Source organism: Macaca fascicularis, chromosome 9, assembly GCF_037993035.2.
Source record: "Macaca fascicularis isolate 582-1 chromosome 9, T2T-MFA8v1.1".
Lineage (NCBI taxonomy): Eukaryota > Metazoa > Chordata > Mammalia > Primates > Cercopithecidae > Macaca > Macaca fascicularis.
The window spans coordinates 116672949-116693070 of record NC_088383.1 but is presented as its reverse complement, the minus strand read 5'-3'; positions in this window follow the sequence as shown (position 1 = coordinate 116693070).

The following is a 20122-nucleotide window of genomic DNA, read 5'->3' as shown; positions in this document are numbered from 1 at the left end:
TGAAATCACAATTTCTTAATATGTCATGAAAGTCCTGCATAATCTGGCTTTTTCTTACCTTGTCAGACTCATCTTGTGCTTCTCACCATATTTCATGCAACCATCCAATCATTGGACAACACCTACTCATTGAATATTCATTAATCAGGAAAAGGCTAAATACTCATAATATACTAAGGCCTGGAATATGATGCAACACAACATGAGTTTAACACTGACTTGGGTGTAAATACTGAAAGATCTCCAAAAAAATGTATAGTAGATCCTCATTTATAAGTGTGTGTGTGTGTAAGAGTGAGGAATGGAGGGAAGGAGGGGGACAGAGAGAGAGAGAGAGAGAGATTACTTTCTCATGGTTCCATGGCTTTGTTACGGTTGTTCTCAACAGGTCTTGATAGAATACCAAAAGAAATTAAAATCCACTCTGCACATAAATTTTGTACTAAACTTTAACAAAATCATTAATAAAAATATCAAAAAGTTATCAAGTGCATCTTTGTGTAAGACACTATATGAAGCACTTTGTGTTCTTAATCCTCACAATAGTCCCACAAAGTAGGTGGAGTCATTATCCCCAAGTTTTGGTGTGGATTTAAAATTTTAAATCATTAGTGGTCATATGCTAGTAAGTGTCAAAGTTAGGCTACAAACCCAGGTTGTGTTATTCCTGAGTCCACTGTCTTAATCACTAAACTGTCTGATACTAAGAAATGGACCTTGATGCTTGGATCTTAAAGATAGCTCACTGCTCTTTTGGTCTGTCAAAAATGACACACTGCCAGTGGCACATGAGAGAGAAAGCACCAGGCTTCTGGATTGATGTTGCAAATAGAATGATCTTACTGTCCTGCTCTTCCGTGTCAGCAGGACAAGGAACTCGGTGAACTTTCTCAGATGTTGACCACAGACGTGGTACTTTTTCACCTTGACTCCACTTTCAGAGTGGACTCACCCTCCTGAATATTCAGTCACCCTCAGAGTTACCAGAAATGAAATGCACCATAATGCATCTCCTTCCCAGCATCTGAGTTCACAGGGCAGGCCCCTGCCTTGGTCTGTGATTATTCTTTGCTTTTTCTCAAGGACACGATGTCTGGAGTAGGTACTACAAACACACAGGCCTATCTGTGAATAATAACCTTATGTCATTCTTGGCTCATAGAAAGAACATGGACTTTGGACTCGCCCACATATAACCTGAATCAAATCAATATCTTTTAATTGGGTAAATTATTTAACCTCACTGATGTATCTCTTTACCTATTTGCAGATTGGAGACACCAATAAAACTCACCTACAAAGGTTGTCAGAAAAATTAGCTATTGCCGTTTTTGAGTGTAAGCTGAACTACACATGTAACTGCAAATACCTGATGAAGGTCCCTTGGATTCAGCCTATATTAAGCATGTGCTTCTAATGTTTTGACAGCTGGGGCCTTGATGAATTTGGAAAGACTGCCCCTCCCAGAGCCAGTCAATTCCTGGAAATAGCAAAAGGCTTACCTTTAAGGGAGTGCACTTTTCAAATGCAAAATAACCAATCCAGAACCCACAGAACCCAACACTTTCTCTTTTAGGCTCTTACAGTCAGAGTCATTATCCACCTGCCCAAATCATTCCAGAGGCAGGTACCATGCAACTAGGGATAACCCCTATGCCCCATAATGTACTAAAATTATTCAAACCAGCCAATCCTAAAGCTGTTTACTATATCTCACCTGTTCCTCACTGCAGAAGCCAAATTAAAGACTCTTGTCCATTTTCCTAGCTCTTTCTCTGCCTCTTGACTGACCATGGCAGTTCCCCACATGGCTCTGTGTGTTGTGGCACAGCCGCCCCTTTTGGGAACTGTAAGTAACAGATTATTTTTGCAATTACCATCATTTTCTAATCTTTTGGCTTAACCAGAACTGAATAATGATGAAACCTATATTTTAAAACATATCCTGGGGCTCAAAATCACTCATTTGATTGGTTGTTGCCATTTAACTTTGGTTCCTTACAGAGCCACTTGTTCTTCTGGTGATATACCTAATCATAGTGACTTTTCCAATTATGTATCATGGACTTCCCCATTGTCTTTAGAAAACCCTATTCACATTCATAGCATATTTGCAACAGGAGAGGAAAAAAAATTATTAGTTAACAGCATTTTTCTTAACATTCCCTAGGAACAGTTTTCATATAGTCATGTGTTACTTAACAACAAGAATATGTTGTGAGAAATGTGTCATTAGTCTATTGCATTGTTGTGCAAACATCATAAAATGTATTTACATGAACCTAGATAATATAGCTTACTGTGTCCCTAGGCCATATGGTAGAGCCTATTGCTTCTAGGCTACAAACCTGTAGAGCATGTTACTGTACTAAATACTACAGGCAACTGTAACACAATGGTAGTATTTATATATCTAAACATAGAGAAGGTACAGCTAAAATATAGTATAAAAGATAAAAAATGGTATACCTGTACAGGGTACTTACCATGAACAGAGCTTGCAGGAGTGAAAATTGCTCTGGGTGAGTGAGTGAGTGAGTGGGTGAGTGAGTGAGGGCTGAATGAATGTGAAGGGCTAGGATATTACTCTACCCTACCACAGACTTTATAAACACTGTATACTTAGGCTACACTAGTTTATCTGAAAATTTTCTCTTCTTCAACAATAAATTAACTTTGATTGTAAATGTTTACTTTATAAGCTTTAACATTTTAACTTCTTAACTCTTTTGTAATAACATTTAGCATAAAACAGAAACAGTATGTACAGTTGTACAAGAATATCATTTTTCTTTTTTATTTACTTATATATATATATATTTTTGAGACAGAGTCTTGCTCTGTCACCCAGGCTGCAGTGCAGTGGCACTATCTAGGCTCACTGTAACCACCACCTCCCAGGTTCAAGCAATTCTCCTGCTTCAGCCTCCCGAGTAGCTGGGACTATAGGCACACACCCCTTGGCAGGCTAATTTTTTTTTTTTTTTTTTTTTTTTTTGCATTTTTTAGTAGAGACAGGGTTTCACCATTTTAGCCAGGATGGCCTCAATCTCCTGACCTCGTGATTGTCCTGCCTCCGCCTCCCAAAGTGCTGGGATTACAGGAGTGAGTCACCATGCCCGGCCCAAGAATATTATTTTTCTTTATATTCTACTTCCATAAGATTTTTCCTATTTTTTTTAGCTTTTTACTTTCATTTTTTTAAATTTGTTAAAAAGTAAGACATAAACACTCATTAGCTTCAGCCTACACTGGGTCAGGATCATCAATATCACTGTCTTCCACCTCCGCATCTTGTCCCACTAGAAAGTGTTCAGCAACAATAACACACGGACCTGTCATCTCCGATGATTACAATGCTTTCTTCTGGAATCCCTCCTGAAAGACCTCTCTGGGGCTCTTCTTGAGGAGATGTCAATCTTTCTGAAGTATGTTCATGTTGGTTTGCTTAGTTTGTTTCTTTTTTAATCATAGATTTGCTTGTAAGCAGCTAATGCACCATGACCTTTCAGTGTTGGTGGTCCATGTTTTTAAACTTTTTAAGGAGCTTGTTGAGGTCTGCAAGAGCTTATACTAAACTCTTCATTGTGGATTTTTTAAGGGTTATTCTGCTCTTTCTCCTCCTGCACTTTCCTTTCCTCTTGCCTCTTATTCAGCAATGCATTCCTATTCCACTTCCAACTTCTCATGAGTCAGTTCCTTAGGAACCACCTCTAGGAGCTCCTCTATATCATCCTTGTCCACACCCAGGTTAAAGTTACTTGCTATCTCAATCACAGCCTTTTTAATTTTTACAACCCTCTCACTCTTGGCAAATTCTTTGTAGTCATGAGCAAAACTCTTGAATATTTTCTTCCAGATGCCATTCACACATCCCTGGCTGATATCACCCCAAGCCCAAGCAAGATTCTTGATGCAATCATAGATGTTGTAATCCTGCCAGAATTGCATGAATGTCTTCCTCAGTTGCAGCAACAGCCTTAGCAACAGTCCTACTTGGGCAATAAGCCTTAGAAATCACTATGACTCCTTGACCCACTGTTTGGGTCAAAGAATTGGCATTTGGAGGGAGATACGTCACTCTGGTATGAGGAGGAAGATCACCAATAAAGGAGGATGTGCAGGAGCATTCTCAACAATAAGCAAAATCTTGAAAGTGTGTTATTTTCCAAAGAGGACTTCTCCATTTTGCTGACATAGCAATTCAGGAGGGAATTTTGGAAAAGGAGCTGACTGATCTATCACTTCTTATTGCTTTGGTTGTACACTGGCAATGTGTTCTTACTGATGTGCTTGCAGGCTCTGTAATGCTCACCGTGCCAGACCACAAAGGGCTCAATGTGTAATATACAACACTACCTTCCAAATATGACTGTTATCCTATCCTTAGAGAGCTAGAAATTTGGCATTGACTTGGCCTTATGGATGAAAGTCCCTTCATGCATTCACTTCCAGAATAGAGAGGTTTCAGCCATACTCCAGATTTGCTCCGGCAAGTAAATTTTCTCCACGATTAGCTTATCTAGAATTTACCAAAATTTTTCAGCTGCCTTCACATCAGCACTTAGAAACTCACCAGTTACTTTCATATTAGGTAATGAGTAATGATTCTTGAATCATTTAAACCACCCAGACCTAGTAGTAAATTCAACAGCATAGTCAAGTCAAACCTTTTCTTTCATCATTGCAAACAACTTTTTGCTTTGGTCGTGATTATCATGGTGATGAGAGGAGTACGCTTCTGTGTCTGGCCTTCAATCTACATCATTAGAAGTTTCTCCATATCTGACATAAATATCAGGCCCTTCCCGAATTTTTGTTAGTCTCATTGCCTTCAGTGAAGCAGATGGTCTCAGAGCTTCCATCACTTATTTCTTGTACTTTAAGATCATAGTTACAGTGGAATGAGATCTGTCTGATTGGTGAGCAGTAATCCTCATTGACGTTCCACCTTTGTAGTTCTTAATCACTTCTCATTTTGTTTTCAGGTCAATCACTTGATGTAGCTTCTTATGGCAATATTAGCAGTAGGCTTTTTATATTCAGAGGCCATGATGAACAAAATAAGATGAGATTAAATCAAGCACAAAAGAAAATGATGTAATTAAGAGACACAGTAAATAGGAGATATATGATCCTGCTGCTAGAATAACACAGCACGCTGTTTTTAAGTAAGCTTTATTTTAATAAATAGAAGGAGCATATTCTAAAATGACAGAAAAAAGTCCCTACATATATCAGTGACATAGCTGTTTATTATCATCACTTAGTATTATGTACCACATAAAATTGTATGTGCGACATTTTATATGACTGGAGGCATAGTAGATTTGTTTATGCCAGTATTAACCACAGATGTGTGACTAATGCATTGCACTACAATATTATAATGGCTAAGACATCACTGATAGAAAGTTTTCAGCTTTGTTATGATCTTATGGTACCATCATGGTATATCATCAACCAAATCATTGTTATGTGGCACATGACTGTATATGGAACAAATTCTCCTTGCAATATAGTTTAAAATAACTTCAGAAGAAATTCCTATTATTCAACACTGGTTTGTAACCAATATCGTATTATTTTTATTCGGTAAAGCACATCATGTACATTTTTTTCATTTAGTCATTGTGGTAACAAGCTTATTATTTCCACTTTCTAGATGGAGGGCATTAAGTTCAGAGAGACTATGACTCACCAGTAGCAAAGCCAACATTAGAACGCTGGTCTACATCATCTCCCTCTTGTATTCCTTCCTTCCTATAACATTGTGTCCCATGAAAGGCATTACTTTTCATGATGGGGTAGAGATAATAATGATAATGATAATGATGGAATAATGTTTGTTCCAAGTGTTTTATGTCTAACACTTTTATTTTTATTTCTGCAAAAAAGCCTTTACTTTATGCCCAAACATAAATAAGAGGTCATGTTTCATGATCTAGAAAAGAGAAATTGTTATTCCAATATTTGCCTAGGCTATTTTCCTCCACACAATGAAATATTTTTCTATGCTGTTTTCTTAACTGTAAATAAGGTTACAAGAGGGAGTATTCAACCAAAACAATTATAATTGGCTACAAACATAATCCAATAACCTCATTTCACCCATATTGTTAAGAGAGTTAATTGGACCTGCACAGCTACCAGCTAAATGTGTTGCTGTAGGCAAACAGTGAATCCAATTTCCTCCATAAACATAGCTCTGCCAAAGTGGAGTACATGAAGGGCAAAGGAGAGAGGATTCTAGGGTGTAAGCTACAAAGATCATCCATTTGCTTCCAGTTATCTGATCTTACCAGTTCAGAAAGAAGAGAGAGAATATTTATTTATGTATCTATCATCTATATATCTTTCTAATAGAAGCAAATAAACAGAAAGAAATAATAACTTGAGTTACAAACAAGCTTAACTCAAATCAGCAGAAAGGAGCTCCCCTTCTTTCTTCCCCAGACATCTACTAAACATTGCACCTAATATAATATCTTTATTGTTAATCTAGAGGAGAGGGGTGTTTTTGTCCCCATAATTGCTTTTTTTTTTCAGTCTTCTGGGCACATCAACATGTTTTTTTATCTTTAACAATTCAGAATATAGTAAGACTTTTTAAAAACGTCTTCCTGGCTTAGTAGTGTTGCCATTCAGGTCAGTAGTAACCTCATCAGGGGCCTTAGAAAGACATACATGTGTATGGATTTCTGTTCTCACTGAATTCCTCATTCACACTGCAACCTGGGAAAGTTAGGGAGCATTTTTACGTCTTTCTTTGTTTGCCCCAAAAGAGAGTCATAATTGTGTCTTTCTTTTACTCATGGGGCCAAGAAAAGATTAAATGTGAATGGATTCTTAAAGTTTAAAATACACACAGATGTGAGAAAGTATTCAACAAATAAATTCAACCAACAATAATGTAAATAAGTATAAAAGAGAAAATTTATCTTACTTCCAAATTCAAGTGATTTTTTCAATCTCTTAGGACCTAAGTTATGTCTCAACAGCGAATTTCCAGGAAAGTCTCTCCCCTGAGTGTTTTCTGATGATATTTTAATAATTCAGATTTTAGGTGTTGTGGCTTTTAAATCCCTTTATAATTAGGGCTCTTACCAGATTCAAATGGCCTGTCATTTTAGTTAGTCCAAATTAGTAAGCTTATATGTCAGCCACTTTTATGGTCTGAGTTGACAAGCCTCCAAATTGGAAATTTATGTTCATAAACTCCATTTTCTTTTGGAAAATAACGCATTTTCCTCTGTACATTTTATTAACAACCTCTGCTTTCCAAGATGTTCCTTAAATGAAGAAGAGGAGAAAGAGGATACTGGTCCCTCCAAGCTCTGTGTTAGAACACTTACAAACGCTAAGAGTTTGAGCTTTCCTTTAACATATTATTCAGTGTTCAGTTACCCATTTGTGTCTCAGAAGAGAAACCATCCCCTTGCTTGCTTTGGGGATCTTAAATCTACAATGTACTTTGTAAAGTTAGTGTTCAACCTTATATTTGCCAAATCTCTCCCTATTTATGTGTTTCTCAACAGTGCACTCAGCATTATGATATAAGCAGCAGGAGTCAAAACTAAGGTAATCTTAGTTGTTAGTGTACCAATAATTGTCATTATAAAAGATTTATGGAGCTTAAAGTTCTGTAGGGGAGCTGAACCATGAGCCCAAAACAGTTAATGAACAATGCAAAACAGTGTATCATTAAGGAAAGAAATTTGTAAACCTATTTGTCAAACTTATAGTAATGGAGAAAAGATAGAATACAAAATTCAGTAAAAACTTTTTGGAGGTGAGACATGAATAGAGGCTGGTGCTGCAGAAATAGGGGTGGCTGGGATATAAATAGAATAAAATGTGAGAAAAGAACTTCCAGATTGGGTTTCAATGAGGGACCACAGTGCATAGTTATCGATGCATTTGGGTGAGTATAGCACACGACTCTTTTTTATCTTTTTCTTTAAATGAAGGTAAATTCATGCATGCGAATGATTTGGAATTTTCCTGGTTTATGTACCCTCAATGAACATGTAAGTGTTTTGTCTGAGTTCAATTCTCTTCTTGGCATAGAAATCTACTTCTTGAAGTACTCCTCCCTAGCTCGAGTTATAATGTCTAAGATCTTTTTTTTTTTTTTTTTTCCCCAAAACCCTACTGAATACATAAAACTGCTGGTGATATTTGATTGGTTCAGGATAGGACTCTGACTTTACCTCAACAAATGAGTCACCTATCAAAGATTTTTTTAAAATCTTGGAACAAGGGAAATCATAGATCAGTTTCTCCCTATGATCTGTAAGATGCGAAAGGCAGATGCTCTCAAAAATCATGTGTTTGGTCAAGAAGAAAGCTGCTATGACGTAGTAGAGAAAAATGAGGTTGACACAGAGGGAAATGGGGATGAGGATAAAAAAGAGAGAGAGAGACAGAAACAGAGAGATGATCTTAAGCATCTCAATGGTTGTATTCTTTCTAGGACCCAACTACAATCTTGTTCTTGGTTGAATTTTTTAGTGCTTACAAGTAAAAATGTCCTAACTTATTAGCAAATAAACAATGATATGGAAACACCAAGTTCAGCTTGTGCTTGTCCACAAAAACCATTGTGCAAAGTGAGGTAACTCAGACACAGAAAGACAAATAACACACGTTCTCACTTGTAAGTGGGAGCTAAATAATGTGTACAAATGGACATAGAGTGTGCAGTGATAGTTAACGGGGACTTAGAAGACAGAGGGGTTGGAGGGTGATAATGAGAAATTACTTCCTGGGTACAATGATCAGTCATCAGGTGATGGATACACTGAAAGCCCTGACTTCACCACTATGTAATATGTCCATGTAACGAAATTACACTTGCAACCCATACATTTATACAAATAAAAAAATTAAAAATAAATAAAATAAAGTTAAACCCTCTGGTTGCCTCATAGCCATAGGACTCATCAAATGGAACACATAATGCCTTGCAGCCCCTATTCACCAACCCCTTAACTTACTGTCTTTGTCAGTAAACAATCTATATAACCAGTCACAGCAACCTTAGAGTTCCAAGATCTTTAAATTTTGTTGTAATGACCATTTTGGTTTAATGATTCCTATTTTCTATTAAATAAAAACTCCACTCACTTATTTGTTACAAAGAAGTCAGAACATCCTGAGGTGTTCACCCGAAATACATACCACTGGTATGAAGCCTTCCAATCCCCAGGAAATGGATTCGCGATCACTTTCTTTCTGTGATACCCCCTGCAATAACACCGCAGGACAACATTTCTATATTTAATGAAGGAAGAAATTAGCAACGGGTATGAGTGAAAAATGTGTGCAAAGAAAAGCCAATCCTACTTGCCTTTAGTCTTATTATTTGAGTAGTCTATGCAGGAAAATGTAATTTGGTTCCTGAGTTATGAATAATTCTGACAGTTACACTAAGACAGGACACCAAATGATGTTCCTAGACAAAATGAAAATAGTATGTACACATTATATTGCAGCACCAAATGAGGTCATAATGCAAACAGAATGCTCGTTGCAGGAATAGTTATTCCTTAGCAGCTTTGGTCATGCCCTAAGGCCTCTATAAACAGAAGAAGCCCTCCCCAAGTCTTGGGAAAAGGCCAGGGCATTATATTTTGTGTGTAGAGGTGAGAGGCTTATAGTGGTAAATTCTTCAGCATACATTTTTACACGATTTGTAAATATTTTTATAAGGAATAATATAATTTAGCTTGTCAGCTCCAGGATGAAAGAAGCCATTTTATCTATAAAGGTGATTCCTGGCAGGCTAGCTGAATATGGAACAAAGAGGGAATTACCTTACCAATAACACAGAAACCTTTCAGCAATAGATTTAAAGATAAAGAAGACAATCTCATTAGGAGGTCTGTAGCTTGTGATTTATGAAGCCAGTCAATCAACCAATAATTATGTGATGAGTAGGAAGTATAGTCAAAGACACAATTTCTGCCTCTAATTTAGCATAATTTCTTGTCATCCTTAGAGAATTTGTTTAGATCTTCATTTTATTTCATCAATATTATAACACTAGCTTTTCGTATCTCTGCTATTAATGTTGTCTCCTTGAACTCTGTAGCCAAAGTTATTTACTAAGTTGCAAAAGCATTTCTACAATCAGACTTTGTTAGTTCAAATCCTGTCTCTGTTACACTCTAAGTATACACTTGGTCAAGCTGCCTAACTTCTCAGGATCTTCCTTTCTTCATCTATGAAATGGAGGTTCAAATAGAATCTACCTGAACTATGTCTAAATTGTATGTATATGTCTAAATTATATGTATATGTCTAAATTACTTAGAGTAATGTGTTGCTCTTGGCAAGGGCTCAAGAAATATGAGTTATCTCTATAATGTCAAACCTCCATCCTAAAAACAAACTAGGAATGTCCTACTGCCTATCAAAGCTCGTCTAAATTATTCACCATGACATTGTATAGCATTCAAATCCTGGCTTCAGCATTTTATATCACCTTCTCCCTCATATATTTCTTTTGTCATTTATTCTGAACTCACAGAACTCCATTCTATACAGTCTTTTCATTGTCACTGCTCTCTCTATCCACTATACCCCTCCTTTTCTGTTGCATATGGTAAACAGCTGTTCATCCTTCAAGGTGAGTCCCTGAAAGGTAGTGCTCAAGAGTCTTACGAGTGAAATGGTCTGAATTAGAATCTCTTGGCTTCATCACTTACCTCCCAAATGATCTTGGGTAAATTATGTTAATATTTGTGCCTCAGCTTTCTTAGGTGTATTTTTTATGTGCAAATTGTGCTTTAACACTCACAGAGTAGTAGTTATGAAAAGTCAATGAAATAGCACAGCCCCAATATTTAGAACACTGACCGGCATATGGTAGAAGCAGGAATTGTGCCCCAACCCAATTATTATCTTCTTTGTGATGTCTTTGCTAATGCTTCAGGACAGAACAAGTCATTTTTTTATGATTTATTTATTAGTCAGGGTTCTCCAGAGAAAACAGAACCATTAAGATATGTCTCTCTCTCTCTCCCTCTCTAATATAGTTGATAAAGAGAGAGAGAGAGAGAGAGAGATGATAGAGATAGATAGCTAGATAGATGATAGATAGATAGATGATAGATAGAGATAGATAGATGATAGATAGATGACAGAGATAGATAGACGGTAGATAGAGATAGATAGCTAGATAGATGATAGATAGATAGATAGATAGATAGATAGATAGATAGATAGATAGATAGATGATAGATAAATAGATAGATTTTAAGTAACTTGCTCAGTTGATTGACAGTAGGGGAAGGCAAGTCCAAATTCTGCAAAAAATTCTGCAAAAAATGTCTCAGTCTTGAAGCCAAGGCAGTCTGGAGAAGAATTTCTTCCTCTTTGTGGAAACCTCAATCTTATCTCTTAAGACCTTCAACTGACCATCTTCATAATGAAGGGTAATCTGCTTTACTCAAAATCTACTGGTTTAAATGTTAATCACATCTAAAAAGTAGCTTCACAATACCTATACTAGTGTTTGACCAAACAGTTGGGCACCTTCACCTTGCCGTGTTGACACATTAAAAATTAACCATCACAATTCTATAACATTATTCATGCCATTTATTAACTTGAATAGTAACTTTATGAGTATAGGTCTGTACTGTAATCTGCTTGAATGGACTGAAACCTGCTTGAATGTTAATAAAAGATCTCCCTTTATTACAGATCTTCATTTTCTTTCATTAAAATTATGACAACAGCTTTCAGTATCTCTGATCTTAATACTGCCTCCTTGAACTCTGTAGCCAGAGTTATTTTGCTAAATCACAAAAGGATTGTAAGTTCTTTTTGCTAACTCCCAAAAAGAGTGTAAAGATTGTAAACTAACTATGTTAGTTCAAATTCTGGCTCTGTTACTCTCCAAGTATAACCTTGGTCAAGCTGCCTAACTTTTCAGCATTTTGATTTCTACGAAAGGAGACCTTTTATTAGTTATATCTCATAGCTGCCATCCTGCCATTAGTGCAAAGCACAGTTCCTTAAAAACAGTAGGTTAGGTACATATTGTGGCTCCAAACAAATCAAGATGTAGAAAATTTTGATCGTAGTAAAAATATTCAGTATTACTCCTTAGTCATCCACTGTCCTCCCTACCCCAGGCAATCGCAGATCTGATCTCTATTACTACAGAGTTGTTTCACAAGTTCAGGCCTTTATGAGTTATGTGGTTTCTTACATTTAGCAAAATATTTGTGAAATTCATTTATTTTCAGTGTATCAGCAGTTTATCCCTTTTTGTATTTGAGTGGTATTCTATTTCATGAATATTTAATATTTTTAATTCATTCATTCATGGACAATTTACAGTTTGGGGCTACTGTGAATAAAATTCTTATGAATATTTGCATTACAAGACTTTTTGTAGATATATGTTTTCATGTCTATTTGTCATGTGATAGGTGGATGGTTAAGTTTACAAGTACTTAATAAATTGTTTACCAGCATAATTGTATCATTTTGTACTTAAACCAGCAATGTATTAGAATTTGAGTTAATTCTGTGTCTCTGCAGAGTTCAGAAATTTTCCGTTTTATTACTTCTAACATTTCAGTGATGGGCAGTGATGCTTTATTGTGTTTTTAATTTACATTTCTTGAATTTTTTTTAACTTATACTTTAAGTTCTAGGGTACATGTGCACAACGTGCAGGTTTGTTACATATGTGTACATATGCCATTTTGGTGTGCTGCACCCATTAACTCGTCATTTACATTAAGTATATCTCCTAATGCTATCCTTCCCCTCCCTCCTCCCCATAATAGGCCCCGGTGTGTGATGATCCCCTTCCTGTGTCCAAGTGATCTCATTGTTCAATTCCCACCTATGAGTGAGAACATGCGGTATTTGGTTTTCTGTTCTTGCGATAGTTTGCTGAGAATGATGGTTTCCAGCTGCATCCGTGTCCCTACAAAGGACACAAACTCATCCTTTTTAATGGCTGCATGGTATTCCATGGTGTATATGTGTCACATTTTCTTAATCCAGTCTGTCAGTGATGGACATTTGGGTTGATTCCAAGTCTTTGCTATTGTGAATAGTGCCGCAATAAATATACGTGTGCATGTGTCTTTATAGCAGCATGATTTATAATCCTTTGGGTATATACCCAGTAATGGGATGGCTGGGTCAAATGGTATTTCTAGTTCTAGATCCTTGAGGAATCACCACACTGTTTTCCACAATGTTGAACTAATTTACAATCCCACCAACAGTGTAAAAGTGTTCCTATTTCTCCACATCCTCTCCAGCACCTGTTGTTTCCTGATTTTTTAATAATTGCCATTCTAACTGGTGTGAGATGGTATCTCATTGTGGTTTTGATTTGCATTTCTCTGATGATGAGTGATGATGAGCATTTTTTCGTGTGTCTGTTGGCTGTATGAATGTCTTATTTTGAGAAGTGTCTGTTCATATCCTTTGCCCACTTTTTGATGGGGTTGTTTTTTTCTTGTAAATTTGATTGAGTTCTTTATAGGTTCTGGATATTAGCCCTTTGTCAGATGAGTAGATTGCAAAAATTTTCTCCCATTCTGCAGGTTGCCTGTTCACTCTGATGGCAGTTTATTTTGCTGTGCAGAAGCTCTTTAGTTTAATTAGATCCCATTTGTCAATTTTGGCTTTTGTTGCTGTTGCTTTTGGTGTTTTAGACATGAAGTCCTTGCCCATACCTGTGTCCTGAATGGTATTACCTAGGTTTTCTTCTCTTATTTTTATGGTTTTGGGTCTAACATTTAAGTCTCTAATCCATCTGGAATTAATTTTCATATAAGGAGTAAGGAAAGGATCCAGTTTCAGCTTTCTACTTACGACATTTCTTGAATATTACTGTGTTATATATTTTTATGTTATCATTGGACTTGTGTCTGTATATATGTGTGTGTTTGTAACTTTTAAATTATTTGTGTATTTAAAAATTTAAATTTTTATGTAATCACAGCTGTAGCTGTATCTCACAATTTTGATAAATCATATTTCATTACCATTCAGTTCAAAATGTTTTCTAATTTCCCTTGTGATTTTCATTTTGACTAATGGGTTATTTAGAAGTGTAACATTTAATGTCCAAATACCTGGGCTTTATTTTCCAATACCTTTAAAAAATTCATTATTAATATAACTACATTTTGACACACAGCATACTCTATATGACTTCAATGTTTCTAAAATTCATTGAAATTTGTTAAATGACCCAGTATGTTTTATTTTGGTGCATTTTCTACATATCCTTAAAATAAATATTATGTTGGGTATAATGTTTTGTAAATGTAATGTCAACCAACTTGGTCGATAGTGCTATTTATCTTCTTAATTTTTTGTCTCCTCTTTTCTCAATATGGACAGAAATATTTTTATTTCTTCTTCTACTTCTGTCAGTTATTTTTCATGTATTTTGAGGTTCTGCTATTAAATTCATGTACATTTAGGTATTTGTGTTTTATGTAACAGTTAACTATTTTTCATTATGAATTATCCTTATTTTAATGCCTTTTAATAGTTAACATTCCAAAGCCTTCTTTGATGTTAATATAGCCACTTCAGCTTTCTTTGGATTAGTATTTGGTATATCCTATCTCATCTCTTTTGTTTGTTACCTATCTGTGGTTTTATATTTAGAGATCATTTCTCATAGAATACATGTAGATTTAACTTGCCTTTTTATACAATCTGAAACTATCTGACTTTTAATTACTATGTTTAATTCATTTTCCTTTAATGTAAGTATTGCTACAACTTGCTTTAAGTCCATCTTCTTGATATCATTATTAACCTTTCTATATCTTCTTTACATCATTTTTTCTGCCTTCCTTTGGAATAATTATTATTTAGAATTCTATATTATGTACTCTATTTTCATGTTACCTATAACCTTGTGTTAATCATTTTTCAGTGATTATTCTAGGGTTTATAATATGCTTCCTTAACTTATCAGAATCCATCTTCAAATAACTATCATGCCCCTTCACATATATTGTAACTCACATTTTCCCCTCAACCTTCTTTTATGTTCCTATGGTCATAATGTTATCATTGCATATGTTATAAACCCCACAATACGTGGTTATTATTTTTTCTTTACAGTCAATTGCCTCTTAAATAAATTAGAAAAATTAGTTTCTTTTATTATATATTTTGTCAAATTTAACATTTATGGCTGTCTTCCTTCTTTTGTTTAGATCTGAGTTGTATCTGATATCATTTTCCTTTCAGCTGAATGGATATATTTTAATATTTTATGTGCTGTCATTCGACTAGTACTTCATTATTTTTCAATATACCCATTTACAGCTCTCTCTGAGCCGCTGCATCCCATGTTTTGATATATTGTATCCTCATTTTCATTCATCTCAAAGTCTTTTCTGATTTTCCTTTTTTTAAATCATATTGGTTACTTAGGAGTGTATTATTTGATTTTACATATTCATAATTTTCTGAATTTCCTTTTGTCATTGATTTCTCATTTCAATGCACTGTGGCTGGAAAACATACTTTACATGATTTTAATTATTGCATATTTATTGAGAATTGTTTTATGGCATAATATATGGTTTATTCTGAAGAATCCTGCTGTTGTTGGGTGGAGCATCCTATAGATATGTTTGTTAATCTAATTGGCGTATAGTGTGAACTCAGTCTTCTTTTTTCCTGATTGATCTTTTTAGGAGTTGTTCTATACATTATTGAAAGTGATGTATTGAAGACTCTAATACTCCTACTAGTTTCTGCCAAGGGCCTCTTTACATGTGTTAGTGCTTGCTATCAATGCTTGGGCAGGAAGTTTATAATTCGGTCTTAGCCTTAACTTCTTGATCGCACAGAGCCTCAAGGTCAGAGAGAAGTAAGAGTGTAGAGCCTTCTCGAGGTTTTTCATGGGCATGTGCATAGTTCTGGGCATGAGTACAGCCATATGTATGTGCATGTGGTCTTCTACATTCCCAAAAATATATCAGATTTTCAAAATAGCCCTCTATGAACCTCCATTTCACTAACATTTTCCACTATTATTTTCATAGTTCCTTTTTTATTTTCATATTTCCTTGGAGCTCTTTTGGCCCCAACTTGTACTTCCAACTCAGGCAAATGTGATGATAAACAACTGGTACACACACACACACACTCTCACACAAATACAGACACCCCTGGGTTAAATTGTGCTCACACCATGTGAGCTTGCAGTCAGATCAAATAAAAGACAGTTGAGGTGATTAGTTCAAAGGATACAAAACTTCAATTTTATAGGAGGCATAAGTTCAAGAGATCTATTGTACAATGTGGTGATTATAATTAATAACAATGTATTTCAGTCTTAAAAGTCACTTAGAGCATAGCATTTGATTGTTGCCACCACAAAAAAATATGTGAAGTAGTACTTATGTTAACTTGATTTAGCCATTCTACAATGTATTTATATTTTAAAACAACATGTTGTACACAAAAATATACAATTTTTGTAGATTTAAAAAAGACAAATGACTGAAGTTTAATAGGAAACTGTCAGACAGACTAAATATAAACAATTTGGGGGAATGGGTTTTTGGAGGAGCTCCCACTAACCCTGTTCTGTCCCTTCTGGGGGCAGATCAGTTCTTAGTTTTCACCATGATTGTGGGACTATTAGTTTTTGAGGCTACCACAGAGCTGGAGAGAGGGAAAGGGGAATACGACAAGTTAAAATACACAATGTTCACCATTCTTACCAATGTTTAGTCATTTATTTTAAATAATTGCTCCACAAATTGATACAAGTGTTTGGTTAATTTCTCAAGTTTTGAAAGAATTTGAGTTTGACAATTTTTGCAACTGTACTCATTACTTTATGGAGAAGAGAATTTTCCGATGTCCTTACAACATCATTTGTACTGATGTCACCCAGATGTAATTTTATTTTATTTTTATTCTTTTGTAAGTAATGTTTTTATTCCCCTTCTGGTGCTTTAATTTGTTCATCTTTATCTATCTTTTTAGGAATCTGATTATAATATGCCCTTTCTTGGTGATTTCTTGATTCAGGTTATTTTAGCTTCTTGGCTTTGTAAGCTGATTTATTTTTCCTAAAATTTTAACAGTGTTGGCTTTTTTTTCCCTAGCAACACCATCTCTTTTTTCCTTCTCTTACTCTAATTATGCATGTGTAGAAAATCTGATAATGCCTGATCTGATCCTTGAGTATTTGTAATCCTTTTATTTTCCTGATTAAGTTGCATAATTTCTATAACTATTTAGTTATATTCATTGTTTCTTTTTCTGCTATATCTAATCTGTTGACATGCCAGTGATTTTTTCTTAAGTTCTAAGATGTATTTTTCATCTCTACAAATTCTATTAGGTTACTTTTTAAATTACCCATTTCTGTGTGCATTATCTTTATTTTTCCTTTAATTCATTGAATTTATTTATAATAAATATAGTAACATCCTTCTTTGCAAATCCCATCATACCTCTTATTAGCATGTTTCCAATGATTAATTTCCCTCTTGGCTATGGTAAATATTTTAAATTTCTTCTCATGACTAGTCATTTTTCATTGTTGCAAAATGTGAGTTTTCTGAAGTTGTATGCTTGATTTTATGTTCTGTCTACAGGTCATTGAACTTTGATATATCAGGCAATTAAATTACTTATGGAAAAACTTAATTCTTTCAAGATAAATTTTGGCTTCATTGGGATAAGTTTAGAGAAGGCTTTATATGTTAGCTAGTTTGACACTACAAATGCTTCTTGGGTTTCTACTGAATATGCCAGCTGTTCAGAATGACTCTCCGCTCTAGTTGGTTAAAACTTGAAAACCTCCAATCCCTGTGTGAACTCTTGGATTTATTTAGCGTTTAGTTTCTTCGTAATTCTTAGCTCAGTCTCATGGAGTTTCACATGTTTCTAGTAGTTAACCCCAAGATCACAAGGACTTGAATGTAGATTTCTGATATTCTTCCTGCACTCTAAACTCCAAGTTCAACTCAGCAAACCTACTGTTATATTACTCTACTTCTCAAATTGTGATCTAGAAATTATCGCTAGCCAGGATAATTATAGGACTGACATTATACTAATTACCTTGCCATCAGGGATCAGAGTCTTGCATGGCCTGCTGGCTGACAATTGAAAAAAGTTGTTACACTTACTTTGTTGTTTTCTCTTTGTTGGAAGTAGGAGAGTTAAGTCTAGTTTCAGCTATAGAATCAAGGTTGGAAGAAGTTACAAGCTTTCCAGTTTATTTTTAATTCCTTGTTATTTTGGTCTTTTCCTTCCAAAAATTAATTTTTATAAATGGTAATATAAAATTGAACTAAAATATTTATTAACAGTAATAGTGGGAAAGGCATAGGTATCTTGCTTAACCCCCTCCCTTGCCCAATAAACCTTCTGAAAGCAATTACTTTTCTTTCTTTTACCTGTTTATTGAAACAGATTAGGCATTAATTCTCCGGATTTTTTTCCCAATGCTGATGCTGATTTGTTACTCTTGGTTAAGAATATTTCTTTTGTGCATTCCTAAGCCAGTCCTACTCTCAGTACATTAATGCTAGTATAGTCTTATTTTATTATTATTTTAAAATGTTATTCTTTTCCTTTTTTTCTCAGTTGTTTTGAGATGCCATGTCACTCTGTCACCCAGACTGGAGTGCAGTGAGCTGCAATTCAGCCCCCTGCAACCTCTGCATCCTGGGCTCCAGGGATCCCTCCCACCTCAGCCTCCTGAGTAGCTGGGACCACAGGCATGCACCACCATGTAGCTAATTTTTACTACTATATTCAAGGATGAAACAAGTTAATTAATCACATCAGTTTGTACCAAGATATCTGCATTGACACATTCAGATGAGAAGTGTTATAGAACAGTGATTAAAGCCCCTGTCTTTAGATTTAAACATTCCCATTTCTGGCACTTACAAACTTTGTAGCCTTATGCAAGTTGCAGAACTCACTATATTTCATTTTTATAATGGCTACAGTGAGAGTGCCTACTTCGTAGACATTTTTCCTGAGAAGGAAATAAGATAATGCCAGTATACTGCTTAGCCTAGTATATACCGTATCTGTTACATGGTAAGCACATTTTTTATCAATATGCTAGAGAAGAAGAAAGAGGCATTAGAGGGAAGAGGAGGAGGAAGAGGAAGGAGAAGGGGAAGGGGAAGGGGAAGGGGAAGAAGAAGGAGAAGGAGAAGGAGAAGGAGAAGACTGAAAGAAGTCATAAAGTTCCAAGAATTATCAAGTATTGTAGGAAGCCTTGGGTGGGCTCTTGCAAACTTAATTTTTAATAAGGGAGTTTAGCTCTGCCATTGTGAAGGACAAAATCAGCTCATTAAAAAAAAATAAGCCCATTACTATTGATAGGTAAGCTATCTAACTTTACTTCTCTACCAGGGGAATATTTGATCTGTCACTTGTTAACTACATTAGTTAAACATCTTGAAAAGTTGTAGTAGTAATTCACTAAGGGCAATACCTACCATATCATTCTAACACTTCTGTGTTACAGCCAGGGACAGTTACACAGCACCACTGTTTCCAGGGCTTCTAGATAACTTCAAGTCAATGCTTCAAACCTCTCCTGACAGAAAGTCAGAGACAGAACCTGCCATGTTCCCAAACACAGGTTGCCCCTGAGTACATACTCAGTAATAGAATTAAGGTTTCATATAGGTGAACAACTATATTATTATATATTAGTCCATCTTTACACTGCTAGAGTAAAATTCACCTAGGAAAATAACCTGCTATAAACAAAAATGTAAAGCTACATAGAGATCATGTTAGAATTTTACTGTCTCTGCCTTTCACATTGAGTAAAACTGGGCTGCTGCATTACATCTGGCAGATGTGGATATGGTTACTTATACAAAATCAGCATGCTAGCTTAGGAACCACTTTCATAACCAACTTATTTACTTCGGTTTTCATCATATGTAGATATAGATATGCACACACGTGTGTGTGTGTGTGTGTGTGTGTGTGTGTGTGTACAATTTCATAGTTTCTGTGGACAAAATAAAATGCAGGACAAGGAAAATACCAGATAGAAGTCCAATTTTATTTGGAATAAGTGTGTTGTTGATCACAAATGTGTCACTTCTAT